This window comes from Mya arenaria, chromosome 3, assembly GCF_026914265.1.
Source record: "Mya arenaria isolate MELC-2E11 chromosome 3, ASM2691426v1".
NCBI classification, from domain to species: Eukaryota; Metazoa; Mollusca; class Bivalvia; order Myida; family Myidae; genus Mya; species Mya arenaria.
In genome coordinates this window covers 36,071,329-36,077,960 of record NC_069124.1, presented here as the reverse complement: position 1 = coordinate 36,077,960, position 6,632 = coordinate 36,071,329, and positions in this window count along the sequence as shown.

Genomic DNA, 6,632 nt, shown 5'->3' with positions numbered 1-6,632 from the left:
CACATTTTAGCCTAAAATGTTATAATTATGGGAACTACTTTTATGCGCAGTCACCCATAGTCGCTTAGGTGTTAATCCGATCTGGTCATCGTTCAGTTTAATTTCGTCCCGTCCAGACGTCCAGTATTAGACTTAAAAAAATGGCGGCATCAGAAAATGGCGCTCGACCGAAGACAAAGGCTTCGCGAAAAGTTCAAGAGGCCATTGAGTCTCTAGTGGAGGAGAACAAGGAAATACAAGAGGAGCTTGTGAATTTGACTCCGAAGAAGGAGACCTCTTACGACTCTCTGGATGCTTTACGTCGTGAACGCTCGGTTCTACAACAGCAGATAGAAGAGCGGCGTACCGACGTCACAAGAGTGGTATATGGCCGTATTGCACTGGAGCGGAATATGGGTTAAAGTATTTTGTGATATGTATTGCATGTGGATTGATGATGGGTATAAAATAAAGAATAAAATTATGTTTGGTATTCCATTTTCACTAGCAGTGTGATGAACTGCTGATACCATGTTATGAAATTTGATGGTCAAAGTATTTAAAAGACATTTCAATATTTCATACATACTCATCTTAGTCTACTCAACTTGCTTTGCTATGTACAAAAGTCTGCAGCAGTTATATGAATAGCATTAGACAGAAGGCAGTGCCTAATATTTATCAACAGCACTAAGTTATCATGGTAACATGTTATATGAATTGAATACCAAGCACAAATTAAGAGGGAGAAAATAATTATTCACTTTTTAAATAAAAACTACTTCCTAATAGCATTGTCTATGCAGTATGACATAGGTGTACAATGTAGATGTCTTTTACAAAGATTGTTTAAAGTATGACTCTGTGGTTTAAAGTTCCCCTGAAAAAGAGGCGACAGGTTTTCTATATAGTATATAATTACATCATTGAAAATCTTCTCTGAAACTGCATATAACAGTCCTTTGATTTAAAGGAATTGATCAAATTAAAGAAGTATGTGTGTCAACCACGTAAATTAATTCGTACAAGTCTGATTTAACGACTTTGGGAAATTCAAAAGAACTATGACTTTATCTGATTTAACGCTTTAGCCCCCCCCCCACCCCCCTCACTCTACACACACTTAACTAGATTTTTCAAATTTCCTTTGCAGCTTGCAAGCAGTTTTAGTCTAAAGTTTAAGCTAGCCCATTAAAAAGTGACCCCTTGTGATATGAGCTGATTTTTTCAATGCTTAGAACATGGTTGTCAACATTCCCCTGAATGAGGCCCTAGTCCATCAGTGCTTTCAGCACTTTGATTCATAGTTGTAAACACGCGATCTGCATTCTCAAGCCGCATCTGGGGGTTCACTGACGTAATGTATTCATACGCTGTATTTTGATTGGATTGCCGTTAGCGAACTTGAATAATCAAAGTAGTACCAGAACTGATTACAATGAAAACATCCAATACAAATAGTTCTCCTAACAAGACAAGCTAATTGTATGTTCTTTTAATGAAGCACAAGAAATGGATACGTAGCGAGCGAGTTAATCGGGTTAACTACATGAATGTTCTTGCATACGGTCAGATTAAATGCAATAAGAATATGAACATATTGGAAAAGTACGCATCGACATTTTTCCGTTCAATGCTCTTTATGGATAGACTGGTAGCCGCTTTCTCTTTTATCCGAAAAGAGACCAGTATCAGCTATCCACGGTGCCCGTCGCGCATTCGAAATGTCTTGTGGGTACGTTAACCGAATCAAGCGTGCGGTCTAAGTTGTAAACAACCAGGATATTTGGTTTTAAAAAAAGTATTGTTATCCTTTGTATATAATGTTGGTATTAATTTATTCACAGGGCTGTTCTTTTTTTCGACATAATTTGCATGTTTCCGTGACATTTTCTTTTCAAATACAAAGTTTATTTTTTTACTAATCATTGCATGGCACTCAGCACTTTTTTAAATACAGCATGATTTTTGGTATTGATTGTTTAAATACTTTTAATGTAAAATAAACACCATATGCCGCGTACCTGTATAACGTTATAACTTGTGTTTTGAGGAAAAGTAAATTCGGGTACCAGTCTACTGTATTGACTCATTCACTCTGATCAGAGCGGCCGAATGATTCACACATGTACATGTTATCACTTCTTCCGGATGCTGATGAAGTGAATTTTATACGTGTGTTATTGAAGAAATTTATCAATAAAGTCGCCATTGAATGATTACCACCATCAAACGGATTTATTGTCATCTTACCGTGGGTAGCATGTTTAATGTGACACGTAAAATTCCAAGCAATACAAGTTCGTTTGATAAAATCATGTGATTTCAATTTTGCAAAATGGAGATAAAGAAATATCAAATATGCGCATACTTATTTATGAAGTTTCATTCTAAATGAAGCCAAATGTATGAATATGTGCACAGCATCTGGCTTATGAATATGATGAGTGTTTACCTATGTGCATAGAAAAGTCTTGGAGCCATTCTCAGTGTAAGTACATATTGTTCAATGGCATTGTGATAAACCATCGCCATTTGTAAAACAATCTTGCCTGCTCACTTTTGATTTCCACTCGTATAATGCACCATTCAATTGTTACCACCCCCTCGGGGTATACTAGGGAAAAAGGCAGTGTTTTCACCTTTCAGGTGTCCTCGCAGTGCCTGATAATTGCGGTGGTTTTGTCTTCCCGCAAAATATAGTGGGGAATTACCCTTACTTAAGATCCTTGGGGTGCGAGGTTATTTGGGAGGGATTTTACCACCAGTTCGTTCCCGCAGGGCAGGGCAGGGATTTTATAGGGGATTGGTTGGACTGAAAGTCAAAGTATTCCCCAGACCTGAAGGGGGGGGGGGCGTGGTTACATTTGACTGGTGCATGAATTACAAGTTCTTTTTCTGAAAACGCTTTGAGCTCACTTTTTGTTTTCTAGCCAAGAATGAAAATTAGTAGTCAGTCAGAGGTACAGTATGGTGATGCATTGTAGATAGATCAATATAAATTTGAGAAATATTTGAGGGGAAGGTATTTTGTTAAATAATTTACAAATGTATCTTTTGAGGGTTTATTAACAATGCAGTGCTGAAAATTGTGGAGAAAGAATTGAACTTGTATTAATCATTTGGCTTGTGGCATTTAGGGAACAAAATGAAAATCAGCATATTCAATTAAGTTCCCTTATCACCCAATGTTGTGGCATAGTGAAGTAATGAAGATTTTCTTAAATGCTGTCCAGGCTTTTTTATGCTTAAGAATATCTTACCTGGCGATGTCAGACCAGAAATCGTCTTGGCATAAGATTAGATCACTATGGATCAGTATGCACCAGTCAATTGTAACCAGGGCCCCCACATCCGGGGGTATACCGGGGAAATGGGCCGTGTTTTTACCTTTGAGGTGGCCCCGCAGTGCCGGGTCTTCGTGGAAAATACAGTGTGAATGTGGCTTAACCTAATGTTCCTTGGGTGCTGGAGGGGATTTGGTGGGGACTTTGCCATCAGATCATCCCCGGGGCGGGGATTTTAGCTTGGGTTGGCTGGACCGAAAGTAAAAGTCCCTGCTATTCCCTGGACCAGGGGGGGGGGGGTTGCATGGTTACAATTGACCGATGCATAAGCTTGCGTATACATTCAGATTCAGGGTTTTGGTGCGCAGTTGACAAATTAACTAATTACTTATTAGAAGTTAAGAATATATATTTATTTATATCAGTTATACTTTGCAATCTAAATCATAGATTTAAAAAAGGTAATCTGTATCATTAAATGCAATTATACATAAATAACTGTGCAAATCTTTATGAATCATCCAAATATGAGTACCTTGCAGGATCAATGTTATTTTTAAAAAAAATATACGAAGGGAGCTTTCAAGATTAGCTTTCCAATCGCATACACAATGCAGTTTGAAATCTTGATAATTCAAACAAATCTTGGTTGCAGATCATTATTATTAAATATTTGATAAGTCACAGACATTATAAGGTACATTTTAAATGGGCTGTACTCAGTTAATAATGAAAAAGAAAAAAAACTTTTTTTATAGAAACCTGACATTAACTTGGTATCGATGTGTACAATTAATGCATTGAAACTTACTAACTGATGATCCACATAGTTTACTAATGATTTATTATTAGCAGTTATTTCGTGTTTTTCCATTAAAAAATTACTAGGTACATTGTATGTCTACCGAGTAAAATTCATTCCTTATGCGTAATCTGCCGTTGATGTTATTACGTGATTTAAGCGAGTTAGGTATATATCTGGAAATTCCACCCAGTAAGAGTAAGTCTTCATAGCATAGTGGATTCGACACTGCACTGCAATTGTTTTACATTTTGGTATATTATTTACAATAACGATATCAAAGAGTATAATAGTTTATTAAAAAAATGTCCCTAGATTCGTTAAAGAAAAAAACAACTTTTTTGCCAATCTGGTGTACAATCCCTTTAATAAACAACAAGTGAAGCCAATGCTGTATTGAATTTGAGACAAACAAAAAGAAGACAGTACAAAGTTCAAAAAGTGTGACCAATTTGAGAATACCTTACGTAATTTATAAATTTTCATGCGATTCAGACAAATTCAATGCTAGAAATCACAAAAAACATTTCCTTGAATTATTCCTGTCATAGTTTAAATTATAATCAAATTTCAATGCACAGCATTTGAAATAATTTTAAACAGATGAAAAACTGTTATTTTTAAAAAGCACAATACATTGTATATCTTTTATGTGACCTAACATGAATATAAGAATTTATTCAGATCATAATTTAGTGACTTTTCTTGCACTTAAATGTGAACAAGTATGCTTGGGATTGAACACTAAGTAAAACAAAGTTCAAAGAATGAAATTAAATGAAGCACAAAATATCTTTGATATACAAAAAATGAAACTTTTTAGACTTTCAAAACTTTAACATTTACTAAATACGGTTACATAAAATGATGAATACATTTGTAGGATTTGATATCCCACTAAATGTAACCGTCGGCTTCGTTCATTCTAATCTTTTTCTCAGTGATAAGGAATAAATTTTATTCACTGCAGTTGTTTTCTAAATTTATGAAAATAAAAAGAATGGAAACAATGCATTTTCTACTGTTGATCGGTGCAGATTGTGGGAGGTCATGGTTGATTTCACTGAACCACCAATAAGCCCTGCCGAAATTGGATACTGATTGGTCAGTCAGGTGTTTTTGGTAGGCATGATTATTATGAATCTTAATTTTAACCATCATTTATGAATGTTTACAAAATCATTGAATATTAAAATAATAAGCGAAATGTTAGTTTGAATGATGAAAGTCATGAAATATTTGAAGTATTCAAAAAGAGACCATTTTTCAGCTTGTGTAAGTATTGAGAAAATTATTAAGTAAAATTATTTATTGTTTATCTGGAAAATGTTTAAATCTCATGTTTAGGCTTATAGTGATCATACTTGATTGCTATGTTATTGCAATATGTTTTATTCATTGCAATATTAATGTAAAACATTTTTATGTTGACTTAAGTTTGTAGATAAAAACTAATGGTATAGGTGATTTGAGAATGATCTCTTCAGTCTTTAAAACCCCTTTTGGTATTGTGAGTTTTTTGCCCCAGTCTTGATCAGTTTAGCTTTTGAAGATTTTCAAAGTAACTGCAAAACAAGTCCAGCTGTCTAGAAAGACTATGGCAAACCCTTACCAGATAAAATTTCTAGTGTTTTCAAATAACCAACTTGGCAATGGTTTTATCATAACATAGGATATTAATGTTATTGGTTTTAAAAAATGCTAGTGTTTTTGTATGTGGAATGAAATATCATAAGTGGCACTAAATTGAACATAATTGATAGTTCTCATTGATAAAACGCATAGCCCCAAGTACATGTTTATCTAAGATTTAAGGCTCGGATGGAGTCAGGGTAAGAAAATTGCATGTTACATTGTTAATACATTGTTTGTTTATTCAAGTAAATAAAGCAATCCCCACACCAAGGAAATGCAGTATTGCTTAACCAGCTCAATTGACATCATGAGTTGGACTTTAAATTGCTGCATTTAAAGGCACATCTAGATATCAGAATTATTCAAACTCTGATTTAGCAACCTTATTATAGTTTAATATATGAACTACTTTTGTGAAATGAAAGTTTTTTTAGATTTACAAGGACAGGTAAAAGTATTTGTAGTAAAGTAAATGTACTGCAACACCTGATACATGTTGCCTAGGAATCCAACAAATTCTAGGCACTCCAAATGTTACAGTTCTATTCAATTCGGAGTGCCTGAAATGAAAGCTTCTTGATTCTACATTCAACATCTTCTTTCTGTATGACCAATGACCAGAAGAATCATGAACCTACAACCATTTGCAACTATTGAGATAGGGAGTTATCAGGACAGAGACAGGGGACAATACAAGAATGGCCAACTGTTGCATTTATTGATGTATTTTACAAATATTGTCCAAAGTATGGCCCTGTAGTTTAAAGCTCCCCTGAAGAAGAGGTGACAGGTTTTCAATATAGGATATAATAACATCATTGAAAATCTTCTCTGAAACTGCAAATAACAGACCTTTGATATAAAATGATTTGATCAAATTAAAGAAGTATGTGTACTTTGGTTAACATACACCAACCACGTAAATTAAT